General features: G+C 46.0%; 1 protein-coding gene across 1 annotated transcript in view; it reads right to left on the bottom strand.

The window, feature by feature from the left end:
- Nucleotides 1-14,667, bottom strand: part of iqsec1a (IQ motif and Sec7 domain ArfGEF 1a) — an 81,874-nt gene that overhangs the window by 55,724 nt on the left and 11,483 nt on the right. The window contains exon 2 of the mRNA XM_068729592.1: nucleotides 5,729-5,836. The gene's annotated coding sequence lies outside the window, so the exon portion shown is untranslated. The remainder of the gene's footprint in view (nucleotides 1-5,728; nucleotides 5,837-14,667) is intronic.

The raw sequence follows: 14,667 nt of genomic DNA, 5'->3' as shown, positions 1-14,667 counted from the left end.
GCGTCTCTTCATTACCGCCGGAGGTTTGCATTTACTCCAGGTGTTCAACCGTGACCGAAACACGGACCCGCTCCGATACAAAAACACGCGCTTCGTTGTTATCAAGCTGCTTTCTCATGCATACAGATTGCAGATTGCAAAACCATTTGTTTTCCCATCTGCTGCAGAAAAAGAAAAAAATAGTAATTAATATTTCACAAGCGTCCTGAGACGTGACCGTATGGCGGATAACGTCGCGGCCGGTTACTGAGACGGTGTGCTGGCTGCTCTGTGACTCAAGGCTTTCAGGTCGTAGCCTTTAGCAGGGACCGGGTCAAAGGTCGTCATGGTTATTATGGCTCGATACCGAGTCAAGGTAATCTGGAGCTTCCGCTCAGACTCACAGCTCTTGAGTGAACAGAGAATTATCTAAAGGACACGTCGGGTAACGTCTTCACAAGTCTCCACACAAGCAGACCTTGAACGATGTCACATGATCGGACTTTATCATCACGTGTGTCAACTAGAGCATTCTACGGTCTGTTATAATATAGAATAGTAGACCACTGCTATCAGTAACAAACCGTTGCTTTGGACGCAGTTCGATTTGTTGTTTTTTGCAGAATCAATGCATGCATTTTTAAAGTATTAAAATCATTTTTTCATCAAATGTTTCTGTCAAATTGTTCATCTCTTAGTAAGTGTAATAAGCGGGATAGCGTACAGAGACTCACATCGTCCTCTGCTGCTCAGGAGTCACAGCAGCGCATCATAAGCCACATGGACTCCACAATCACAACAGAGAGTTTCCAGTGATCCAGTGATCCAGTGATCCAGTGATCCAGCTTCACAGCGCAGCACGGAGCCGCTAATTGACTCTCACACGAATGCGATGACGAAACAGAAGCCGGGAACTTCAAAGGACGGGACCGAGAGCTTTAAAACACATGGTGGAAGCGGGCTCTCCGTTTAATAGGCCCGTTAAAATCATCGTACGGTTCCCATCTGGCAAAATCAAAATTTAACAATACTAACAGCAGTAAATAAAAAAAGGGGGGGGGGGGGGGGGCAGTAAAGAAAGAAGAGAGAAACTTTCATTGCTGCTTTTTTTTTTTTAAAACAGACTAACTCTTGTGCAACAACAACAACAACAACTGCTCCTTCATTTCCCGAGGACCGTGTGCTGCCATACACAATAAATGTTTACTGCGTCATGAAGGCCTTTTCTAAATGACCTCAGACGTCAAGGCCTCACGGAGAGAGAGAGAGAGAGAGAGAGAGAGAGAGAGAGAGAGAGAGAGAGAGAGAGAGAGAGAGAGAGAGAGAGAGAGAGAGAGAGAGAGAGAGAGAGAGGGAGGAACGCAGCAGTCAAACTCACACAATCGCAGATAGCGGTGCACGGTTCGTGGACCCGCATATGCTAATATTTCTCCATATCTGCTGCACGTGTCACCATACTCAGCCCGTACGGCTCGATAGCAGCCTCGTGATCCGCCTCCAACCAGCAAATAACACAGTGGCTGTCTGCAGCAGGCGGGCTGGAGGTCTGTTATCCCACAAAGGCAGTTCCCAGGAATCAATAGGCTCTGCAGAGGCATTATTAGAGCGCCTGGAGATAATCACAGGTTCTGTTCCGAGATACTCATTCACCATAATGAATATCATAAAGCACCTGAATTATTTAGACGTATAATGGGAGCCCCTGGTTCAGACCCGTGCTAATGGTCGGACGCCAAATCCGGAGCCCAGAACCGCAAATACGCGGAGCGGTGCGACATTAACAGCTTTACGACCTTCTGGTAAGACCGCGGGAGCTCTGGGAGAGGTGAGCGCTCGCAGGAGAGATTTACACTTCGCCGTGACCGGCCGGCCTTTCGTTAACCTCTGCATCCATTCATCAAGTCTGATGCGCGTCCTTCACCGAGGAGACAGAACGAGATGGAGACACACACAGAGTCACAGGGTGAAGGAATCCAGAGAAGCAGATGTGCAGATTGAGAAAAAGAGAATATCTGGAGATAGAAAAGAGAAATAATCTAATTAGAGGCTTGAAGTGAGGAAAAACAAGGAATGAGGGAGCATGTTTGGTATTTAAAAGCATCCTTTCAGCCTTGAGCCGGGCCTGATGGGTGCAGAGAGGCCTTCACTCCGGACAGGACTGAACTAGACGGCAGCTGCAGGCAATGAATACAGAAGCTGCTGCACAGGCAATCAGTTTAAAACGTGCTTTGTCTTCATGGTACTGAGGAGCTGCCACTGAGGAAGTTGTCTCCCCCCCCCCCCCCTCTGTTGACGGTGTCATCTGTATTCCTACGTCAGGTCTGGTCATATAACACACAACGCGCCACTTCTCAGGTCGTTTCAAGTGGCAGCCGGGCGCCTTCAGATAAATCCACATTCTCCTCCCCTCGGTAAACCGACACACGGCAGTTATTCCGTCGCGCAATAAGCTGCAATCCTGCGTTCCTATTGGCCGGGCAGACCGCTCCACTTTAACTTCACCAGCCTCACATAAAACACACTTCCGGCTTTCACCTCTCCACACTAGAGCTCTCTGCACATCACAGCCAGGGACAGACAATAAGAGAGAACATTACAGTGGCTGCAGAAAGAGAGGAGAGGACATGGCGGTGACTTCATAGAGACGCTTCTTCTTTCGCTTCCTGGATGATAAAAAAAGAGTCTCTGGATGAAACATTAGATTGTGGAACGAGGCTGAGTCACTGATCGGTTTCACACGAAACTAAATGTTTCTGCGACAAACGTACGACACGCTGCACCTTTCAAGACGTGCAAAAGTAGATCGTAAATTCATAAACGTGTGTAATTCATGCCACAGTTCAAATGGGATCAAAAGAAGATATTTGTCTCTCGTCAAGTCCAATTAAGGTAATTAAGGTAATTCATTGTAATGTCGACATTATGTTCGGTATTTGGGACGGCCCAAAAGAAGACGGATGGCTCCAAAGCTCCCAGTTGACCCAACCTGGATCGAGCGCTCTAACAGTGAAATGGTTTACATAATGAACTGCAATGAATTATGGCTTTGCCTTGACGAAAATGTAGTTGAAACTATTTAAGTGAATGTAAATGTTTTTGTCCGACTTTGAATTTTTGACTATTTATCATAACGGACTTTGCTAACTGGACTTCAGTTGGATGAATTGCAGCAGATCAATAAGACATTTTCGCCTTTTTTACTCATATCGGCTGTTGAGAGGTTTTTTGGCACTAATGTATAATTCATCTCTTTCATTTCATGAATTCAGATTTCTCCGTTTTAACGTTTAGCTCTTCGGTGCTTTACGTTTCATAACTATCACTCCTCCTCCTCCTCCTCCTCCTCCTCCGGTCCTGGTTTCATTACCAGCTGCTGAACTACTGTGCCAGTGATCCGTGAGTCCAGAATAGAAAGACATTAAACACCTCGAGGAACACGTGGGGCTACTCTGGTGGAGGTCAGGTGACGGTAGTTTCATTTATCTGTGAGCGCAAATGTATGAATAAATCAAATGTGCTAGAATAAGACAAAAAGGCTGTTTTTCATCTGTAGTCCTGAGCACCCGGTTCAGGATCAGAGGCCCAATCCCAACGTCCCCCCTCAGGTCTTAAACCCTGAACCCTCAGGGACTCCCTGACGTCACCTGGTCAGCGGTTGAGAGACACAAAATAAAGAATAAAAGCTTTAAATGAAGCTTATTCTTCTCATGCAATCACTGAACGCTGCTTTAATCAAATGCATGCTGGGTAAAAAAAAAAACTTAAATGGAAACTTCAACAGAACTAAATCAAAAGAAACAGCTGATCAGACAGATGCATGTGATTTGTTGTTGCCGGTGCAGGAGGCAGAGAAAGGAGACGGAGAGACAGCATGAAGGAAGAGCTACAGGTTAATAAGAGAGGAGGGAACGAGAGGTCCAGAAGAACACATGCTTACATCTAAAGATGTGCTTTTGTGTGATTCTTAGTTTTACTGACCCGTCGATTAACTCAAGTAATCAATTAGTGGAAATAATCAAAGGAGCGTCAGTGGATTGAGGCTTCCTCTGTGGTCGAGGACACTACTTCTTCTTCTTCTCTAACTCAGCTTCTAAAGTCTGTAGGAATTATTAAATCTCAGACAGCGAACGCATCAAACAGAAACTAACAGGAGGCTTCAGTTAACTGGGCTGCAACAGCAATGCAAGTCACATTTGTTTTGCCGCAGCATTGTTCTGCTGCATGACGCTGCGACTACAAACGCTTCCTACGATCACGGTTTCCTTTGAACTTTTTTTTTTTTTCCCGCTCAAAACATCTGAAACAAGCGGAGTGATTCAGCGTGCTGGAGAGGGGCGCGGCACAGCAGCTCACAAACGGCATAATAATTAATATTTCACTTCCTTCTGAAGACACACAAGCACCGTCGGGGAAAAAAAACACACACACAGATCAATCACTCGCACGGCCCCCCCGCTTCAACGCAGAGTGATTACCAGACTTTTACTTTTTACACATTTCTGTGAAAAATGTTGTTTTCCTGCAACTCGGTGACGTACAGCGCACAGCGAGTAACCGCGACACCCTGGATCCACATCTGACACGGAACCTTTGTCACTTCATGTGAAGACTAAACAGTCCAAACATGACAGAGCAAGGACTTCATGATAAATGTTGCTCTCACTTTGATTCATGCAGCAAACTTCTAGTCCATCCATTTAACTTCTCTTGAAAGTGCGAGTGTGTGTGTGTGTGTGTGTGTGTGTGTGTGTGTGTGTGTGTGTGTGTCCGTCCCTCACATTCATTGGCATCCACACAACAAGAGGACAACATTTGTTAAATCTTGATGATTACCTCTTGAGAACAGCAAAAACGTAACAATCTGAAATAAATCGGTCATCATTTGATAACTAGCGGTTAATTACAGTGTGTGTGTGTGTGTGTGTGTGTGTGTGTGTGTGTGTGTGTGTGTGTGTGTGTGTGTGAGAGAGCATAAACAAACGATGCTGCTGAGCTGCAGATGAAAACACTCGGATCGCCGCCCTCGCTTTGTTCACAGTCGTGACACATTTAATGGCCACAAACAGATGTGTGAGCAACAACGACACGGCGACAATCGGAGAGCAACACAGATCGGATGAGGCGAGGAAACGGCTAATTCCTCCTCTTTCTGCAGCGCTTCCAAAGTCTAAAAACAACCCGCAGATGTTCCTCCTCATCAGAAGCTTCTGAACGCTGCTCTTTGAAATTAGAACGAGTTCCCACTCTGCACTGGGATTTATTTTTGGGCTGCACATGAGCCAAAAAAAGTGGGTTATGGATTAGGCGCACATTGCTTTTTTTTTTGTTTGATGATGAAGCATGCGGCGCTAGGGGGCGTCTTTGAAAAAAAACCTTCTCCAGCCTTTTGAAGCCCCCCCCGCCCCGAGTCTGTCCCAGCAAAGGCTCGCGTAACGCCGGGACGATTTCATTAAGGCGACGCCTAATGGTCTCCTCCTTCATCGTGCATCATCGGGAAGACAACTGAAACTGCTGTGTCATAAAAAAAAAAAGAAAAGAAAGAAAAGCTGATGACTGGAGAGCAGCTGCAAAGACTCAAACTTCAGACTCAAGTCTTCAAGCCGTCAGGTGCGTCTGCCACAGAGAGGCTAATCACGAGGGCGTCGACATGAACGGCGACGTCTGTTAGACGTTAACGAGACGAGAGAGACGAGAGGGAGGCTGCGACGAGACAAACACTAAAGCACACAAAGAGAACTTCTTACTGTACCCAAAGGAAGCAGACTCCCATTTGCGACAGGGAAGGACTCTTCTGCAGCCGGCGGCCTCCAGCCTCCCGGGAGCCTCTGTGACTTGGACAGGTAGGGAGGAGTGTCTCCTGGAGCGGGACAGAGGAAACACAGAAGGACAGGTGTGAAAGACACATTTACATCTTGACGCGACTGCGTTCCCTCAGAGGCTCTCCCACTGGAGGTTTGTGACTTTCATGTTCTACTCATTTGTTAACACCGCTGCCTCGCACTGCTGTTATGAACCAGGGAACAATATGGAAATCTGTATCGCAACTTCCTCTTAGTAACAGTAAGGGAACAATGGCATTTAAAAACGGGTCTGGAACACGATTGGTTGATTGATTTATCGGAGTGGACATCACAACACTACTAATGTCACATTACTAATGTCACATTACTAATGTAATTAGTTAATTAACATGAAGTTAGTTAACTAATATGAAGCAGAGCCGAGTCGAGCTTTGAAAATATTCCACTTTAAAAAAATACCTTTTTCTCTATTTTGTCTCTGGCCAAAGATAGAAACAGACATGTTGTAAAATTAGCTCATGAAACGTGAAAATGTAACAATTTAGGATGAGAAGGACTCAATCTGATCAAAGGGAGTAAGAAGGTTACGTTGAGCTGGTTTCTTTGTGCAGATAAAGAGTCTCTCTCTCTCTCTCTCTCTCTCTCTCTCTCTCTCTCTCTGCTTGTCTCAGACAGGCCAGGCACGTTTCTCAGGCATTCAATCTGCAGTCAAACAGCAACAGCCATCTCTGTGAGGACGAGGTCTTCTTCTCTCACACACACACACACACACACACACACACACACACACACACACACACACACACACACACAGCTCAATACGGAACAACCATTAAGCCTATGAAGGAGTTATTGATAATTGTCCAGTCAAACCATATTCAAAATTATATTCCATCAGCCTCTTTAGCTCACAGTCCTTCAGTCTTAAACAGAATGTACTCTGTATGAAAAATTGCGCACCGAGGCCGTGAGTATTATTAATGGCTAATTGTGTCATGGCTGCTGCCATTTGCTGCTGTTTCGGCAGAATTAATTATTAATTTAAAGATTGCTAATGTCTCTGTTCTGGCAGAGTTGTGAGCTGTGAACCTTAAATTAGTCAGAATGTTTCTCCAGTCATCCGTCAGTGACTGTGAGAGTGATGCAGAGTCAAACACACACATCTGGTCTCAGGCCCACAAACTCCCACAATTCATAATCCACTGCAGAAGACATGCTTTAAGACTTAAACCGTGTCCTTCATCGTCTCTGCTTTCTGTCACCAAACACTGCGCGCACACACACACACACACACACACACACACACACACACACACACACACACACACACACACACACACACAGTGTTTTTGAACAATGCCTGATCCAGGCCTGAGATCCAAAAGGGGGACTCGCACAAGGACAAAGACGAGCCGGCCCGGATGTCCTAACCGTTGCAGCTGAGCATCTCTCTCCATGGCAACAAGAGAAGGAGACGAGAGAGGATGATATAGGTCTCTGTGCCCCCCCCCCCGCCCCTCCCCTGACACACACACCGTCGGTGCATCTGAGGGCCGGCTGGCTCTTGTTTGGGTTTTTTTTTTTTAGGTTGGATTTCTGTGTGAATTACAGCACAGCTCAGTCCACACATTGTGCCGGTTCAGAGAGAAGCCCTGCCGGCAGACAGAAAGCTGCAGCTCCAGAGAAAACCTCGTCTGTTTGAAGCAAAGCAAGTTACAAAGAGAGCCGCCGTCCTCTCTGCTCCCGTTCACGTTGAATCCTTCGGCCGACGATACTTTTACATCAAAATACAACAAACACGTTGGGCATGGATTAGTGTTTGAATTGATTGGACACACTTTGCGTGCTGGTGTTGTTTTGAGAGAGGTTACGACCTTTATTCTCTTCATTGTCATCTCTACAATACCGGGGGGGGGGGGGGGTTAATAATCCCTGCCTCTGGTTCCTCGACTCTCTGCGGACCACGCCGAGGCTCTCCTCCAGAACACCTCCAGCTACTCTCTACACCGAGGATCTCAGGCAAGCTACTCCGGTCTTTATGTGTGTCCGAGCAAACATGTTCAATAAGATAAACATAAATAAATAAAAGACCCACAGTCGTGGATTCATCACCCCAAGCAAAAACAATTTCAGATTTCAATTAGCCTGAGACACTCCCAATTAAAACAGCTGCCATCCATCACAATACACGAGGAAACCGGCACAAACAACAACCGCACAAATGGACCTTCCAAAAGAGTTCACCGGTAGACAAGAGCGCTTTCACTGCTCCTCCTCCGCTGCTCCGGGTTCATGAATGAGACATCTCACCATCAGACAATCCAACGAAAGCGGGTCACAGAGGCCGCCGAGCGCCCGACTGCCGACCTCAGCCAGGTTCTAATCACATCTGAATGAAACCATCCATTCTGATTACAGAACAGCGGGCCAATTAAACACCGCCCTGTTGTTATTCCTCTCTCATTAACCACGGAGTGTGTATGAGAATAATCCCCTCATCACTGACACACACACACACACACACACACACACACACACACACACACACACACACACACACACACACACACACACACACACACACACACACACTTCTATCAAACCAGTGCAAAAGCAATCCTTCGGGAGCGAGGCTTATTTATTTATTTATGGCGCCTGTGCCAAGTTCAGTGGCTTTTCAATTATTAATGATAATGAAACCTACCAGGCCATGTAACACACAAAATGTTAAACAGCCGTGCTGGCTGGTGTCATGGTGTGGCATATTAACGGGCCGAGAGATGTAAGCGAGTCCGCCGCCCGTTGTCAGCAGAGTGCTGCGTTGGCAGTTGCACTGATTTTCGAGCAGCTCTGGTACAAAGAAGGCAACCCGGAGCCAAGATAAATCATGTGACAAATCATGCGACTTGAAGCTGGCTTCACTTTAAAGAGATGCCGCTGAATAATTACACTTAGAGACTTAGCGCTTAGAGAGCGGCGCACCGGTTTGTAACGCTCCATTGTCTTTAGGGAGGATGGCAGTGGAGCTCTGGAAACACGGAGGCTCAACTTGAAGCTGAGTGACATTTAAACGCTGGATTCAAACCACATCAGTCAGGTCAAAATATCTTGAACTCAGTGTCGATTCATTTTCAGCAGCGTTAAGTGATTATTTCACATTCAAGGCATTCAGTCGCTCATAAGATTGGAATCTGTCCGACCCGTCTTTGCTTCATTCCTGTGAACAGGACCAGCAGCTCTGGTTGCTAATCTCGTGTTGCTTGAATGCAGATGAGCCTGTTTTCATATAGTAGGTTTGTTAATGAGCTTTGTAGTGGAACCACTACAGGGCAGTCCCCTTTACATGATGTGGAACACTGCGATTGGCTTATAAAAAGTCCAAACAAGTAAGTTTGTGCATTTGGGGCGGAGTCAGATGGTAATAATCATAGATCTAGACATTCTAGAAAAGTCCATTGAAATGTTCTCGGGATCTCAACTTTAAAATGTAAACATTTTGATTATATGTATCCATCCATCCATCCATCCATCTATGCACCGAACCCCAAACTGCTGCTGGGGGCCTGACCTTAGTGACCTTAAAGTAATTCTTCTTCTTCTACATATTTAATGTAATTATTGGACATCATTCATTTGTGCCGTCTTCTACTGAACACTCTTTGTATTGTCCAATCATGCAAAGTGTTTTGGATTAACTGCTTTGTCATTGGATCCGTTTATTGATGAATTCAGTCATCCACTTGTTGGTGGAGAAACGGGCACAACATGAAGACGGAACCTCTGCGCATACAGTCAGGAGCTAGCATCATATTAACGAGGGAGGGGGAGGGGCTTCTAGGAACCAAATTCACAACCAAGAACGTCGCGCAGAGGGAGGGCTGCTGCCATGTGGGCCGTTTCCAACCACATCAAAGAATCAATTTGGTGAGACGGGATTGTTTGCTTCTGAAGTCTTTTCACTGCTGTGCTTTTAGATTCTACCAGCAGCAGCAGCAGCAGCTAACAAGAGCAGCCGTCCATAGACTGTATATACAGCATTACAGCTGTTCAGGTGAGGGGAACCATTTACACAATTAATGTTCATTACAGAGCATTATCAATCATATCACTATATGAACACGACAGGCGGATTTCAAAGAGCTAACTCACTAAACTTGTGTTTTCCAGTACGTACGGAGTAATTAATAATACTGAGTGCTGCATGAGGCTGAATGTGGGTGGAGGCAGAGAAAGTGATTGCTTGCTGGTTACAGAGATGTGTGTGTGCTTAAAGAACTAAACTCTCCATTGTGGAACAACACTTTATGAGTCACGACGGACATAACTGAACACTGGCATTTTTATTACTTCAGGAAATCCTTCTTTTGTCTATAAGTGATTTCACCCGAGCCAAAGTTTTGTCACTAAAAACTCTTCAACTAACATGAATTACAGCATATAGAGGTTTAGAGTGTGATTAATATCAGGCAATCTCCATAAAAAGTATTAAACATTGATGAGCTATTTGTATTGGAGTGATTTGTATTAAACTTTAATATAACCTATTTTCTGAAAGGATTTCTTTTCCTGTGCTTTGGTGCGCTAATGTTGGTGAGCACGCTCGTGAGCGGCAGGAGGGCTTCCCGTGCACGTCTCTCACTCTTCCCGTGCACGTCTCTCACTCTTCGTGTGCACGTCTCTCACTCTTCGCGTGCACGTCTCTCACTCTTCGCGTGCACGTCTCTCACTCTTCGCGTGCACGTCTCTCACTCTTCGCGTGCACGTCTCTCACTCTTCCCGTGCACGTCTCTCACTCTTCCCGTGCACGTCTCTCACTCTTCGCGTGCACGTCTCTCACTCTTCGCGTGCACGTCTCTCACTCTTCGCGTGCACTAACGCTTCTTTGCATTCGCAGCGATAGCACAGAGACAAAGACCGGCACACTCCTCCGGGCTGCGGCCTCGCCGGATTCGCTTCAAATTTGCGATAGGACATTTAGAGCGGAAAGAAAAAGGCAGGCCTGGGGAGCGCAGCAAAGCGGAGCGCCTCAGGAAGGGAACGACGTGGCCTGGAAAATTGCTACTAAAAAACACGAGAGAGGCTCGGCTACACTCTGCTCAACTCGTCTAGACAGCAGACACTCCAACACACACGGCTGCAGAGGCTGTTTGGATCCCACAGCGAGGAGCTGACTGGTGACTGAAAATAACTACCCTTGAGCAACACTTTAACGGCGACTCTGGGACGACGTAGCGAGCCACGTTCGGTCGCTTTGTTGCTGGTAGTATGAACGCAGCATGTGGGTTCCATTTAAGAACCGCTTTCATCCAAAAAAGCGAAAGAGTTCTTCATGGGTTCTTGAAAGCAGTGATGTTAAAAGATCCTCCCAACCACCAACCAAAAAGCTGCGGTTGTGAACCATGGTCGCTGCGGGTTTATGGACCACCTCAGCCCAGACCCTTTAGGAGCCTCATGAGGAACCCTCGGTGGGTTCTAGATGAGACAAGTGGAATATAAAAAGGGTTCTCGGTAGAACCCCCTGGGTGAGATCTTGTTAGCACCCTTTGAAAGAGGAAAGGTTCTGGAATGAACCTGCAGAGAAGGTCTTGGGTGGAACCGTTGCACCACGGAAGGGTTCTCTGTATAACCTCTCATAGGGGGTTCTGGGTGGAGCCTATCATAGATGGTTCTAGGTATAACCTGTCGGGAAGGGTTCCAGGTGGAACCTTTGTAAAAAGGTTCTATCAGAATCCAAGAGGGGTTCTCCTATGGGGACAAGCCGAGGACTCTGAACACAAATCTCCAGGCGCTAAGGTTCCCACAGCGAACAAGCCAACAGTGGAACGTGACCTCGCACTGCATCACGTCCTCCACACGCATCAGGCCGGCCTCAGTCCTTCAGACGGAGGAGAACCTCTCTCTCCGGCTCGCACCTTGATGCCGGGATATTCACCTTCATACACTCAAGTCACAAGACTTACTGTATATAACACCATGTCTTCAACCAAGCCTTTCCCACCCAGGACTTAGAAGTCCTTTACGACGGAATAGTCACAAAACTCAGGCAGGTATGCAGTCCTGACCAGTTGGACATACCTGACCAGTTGGACATGCCTGACCATCCTGGAGGAGTCAAACTCAGACCCGGAAGACAGAAAAAGACGCCGGTTCATCGATTGTGTTGAGCGGGTAGAAACGAGAACGCCGCAGGATGCGAGTAATGCAGCTAAAGACACGCAGAGTAACAAAACGCCTCAGCGACCACCGTCACTTGATTCAGCAACTTCATTACAGCGGCCAAGTTTAACTATCTGGCAACGGCTTTAATCAATCTATCCGGCATCCAAAGAAATGGACCGCACCTTTTAAATTACAGCTACAACTTTGTGACAGTCTCAAAATTACATTGATATTCCACCGGGTGAGTAATAGATGTATTCACTGGCACCGCAGTACTTACTTTAAATGCAGCATCTTGCCTTTGCAGATGTGCTTCGGTGTTGATTAAACTATGTGGTGACAACTGAGGCCGTCGTTAGCGGTTGTATTGGACTGAAGTTTCATTCATCATTGTGATCACTTATGTAAGAAAACAAGGGAGGACAAAACACGGTCTAAAATATTACTGTTAAATAGATATGTTTCATGTCAGACTTCTCACGGTGAGGAAAGGATTACAGGTGTTCTTAATAAAATCAATGACGGCTGCATTCCATTTAGCTGCTTCTGTTTAAGTGTCCAATGTCCAAACTTTGTTCTGGAAGTAAAGTTTAGGAATTCCTTTTTGGTGATTCCTAGTTGCATAGGAGCACAGCTTGAAACTCTCGCATTTACTTCATTGCTGCAACAGAACGTACCGAGTTCTGCAATAGAAAGTCGAAGGTACAAGTCTCTGGACATGAAGTCAACTCCGACTCCCATGGTGCATTGCAAACAACAAACAGCCAGTCATCGAGCTTAACGCTGTGCGTCGTTAACAGCGGGTGGAACATCGGATTTACAATGTTGGGAAAACTGACTACACAATCTGCAACTTCAAATCAATGCAACTTATCGATGCATGCCTTTTCTGCATAGCAATGGCTGCCAAGGCTCATGGGTATTATAGTATTTAGAGCCGTTTGCCATCAACACTTGTAGTCATAACATAAAATGTTACTTTATCCATTTATTACTTTGTGCATGCCGGTTGTTACTTCTATCTTTAGTGTAATTACCACCTGTGGTACTGCTAGTAAAACGAGACAAAGTGTTGAAGGCCTGTTGTGTTTTACAGGAGTAATAAAGTGTTAAACCTGCTTGAATACTTTAGTATATGTTTGGGTACATACGTACTTTAGAACAAAGAGATAAACAACCTTGTGGAACACATCACTTCAACATAAAACCCTGCATGTCGTCATGTCAGACGCTCCGTGCTCTCCATTCCCGTCATGACATTTGGTGGGCACTTCCAGACAGAGAGGCTGCAGTAAATGGCACTCCGACAGCAGGAAAGTGCTCTTTACCTCAGAGAAATAAAATGTAGCCGGTTCTGTGAACCGCAGCACTAAGGGGCAATAAAGCTACTGCATGGCTGCATCAGGGCAAATTTATGAGCCCCGGTGTCACCTTATTTCACTTTTCACATGGAGAAAACAATGGAGGTATTCATAGCGAGAAGACAGTACAGCGACCGACTCCGTCATTAGGTGCTGTAGCTGCAAAGGGTGTCCTTATAAGAGGTGTACACTTCAGCTGTTTGTCAGGTTGGTTTGAAGGAATAATGATCCCTGCTGTACAATGCTGCGTCTAATTCTCTGTTGGGCTGAGTGATTTCTTTCCTCCCATCTCATCACTCTTACTTACTTGTTTGTTTTTCGCTTCCGTTAGCCGTGCGCCTCTCTCTTCACTCCAGAATCTCTCTTGCGTTACCTAAACATTTGCTTCCTTTTGTCCCGCGTATCGGCAAAGACGTCCAGGGCGTCCTTTAATTATTCCATGAAGCACGGAACGAACTTGATACCGCCGGTGTTTTCATTAGAGCAAAACCCATTACGACCGTGGAATACGGCTGAGGTGAAAGCTACAGGGCCGGGTCAATACAACGCAGCGGGAGGATGAGATTCATTGACACACATGCTGCAGTCCAGATGCAATGGCAATCACGGACGCTATCGATTACTGTGTATACAATGCATCACTGAAAGAAAGAAATGCCCAGATCAAAACCATATTTCAGAAATGTGAATGATATTTCCATCTGTTAGGCTGCTTGCTCCCAGCCATGCAGACCCAACATCCTCAGAGGAGCCCAGAGCGAGGAAGCAGTGCTCAGAACCCTGGACAGCTCCTCGGTCCTGCCAGAAAGGCCACGACAAACTACTACTACTGCTACTACTGCTATTACTACTGCTACTACTACTACTACTACTACTACTACTACTACTACTACGACTACTATTGCTACTACGACTACTGCTACGACTACTACTGCTGCTGCTACTATTGCTACGACTACTACTGCTGCTGCTACTATTGCTACGACTACTACTGCTGCTGCTACTACTGTTGCTACGACTACTACTGCTATTACGACTACTACTGCTACGACTACTACTACTATTGCTACTGCTACTACTACTACTACTACTGTTACGACTACTACTACTACTACTATTATTACTACTACTGCTTCTACTACTACTGCTACTACTACTACTACTACTGCTTCTACTACTATTATTACTACTACTGCTACTACTACTGCTTCTACTACTACTATTATTACTACTACTGCTTCTACTACTATTATTACTACTACTGCTACTACTACTACTGCTACTACTACGGCTACTGCTACTACTGCCGCTTCTACTACTACTACTACTACTACTGCTACTACCGCTACTACTACTACTACTACTAC

The sequence above is a fragment of the Cebidichthys violaceus genome, unplaced genomic scaffold, assembly GCF_023349555.1.
Source record: "Cebidichthys violaceus isolate CVI_PGR_0920_01 unplaced genomic scaffold, fCebVio1.0.p SCAF_47, whole genome shotgun sequence".
NCBI lineage: Eukaryota > Metazoa > Chordata > Actinopteri > Perciformes > Stichaeidae > Cebidichthys > Cebidichthys violaceus.
Note: the sequence above shows the minus strand (reverse complement) of the source record. Positions and strands in the feature narration are given on the sequence as shown.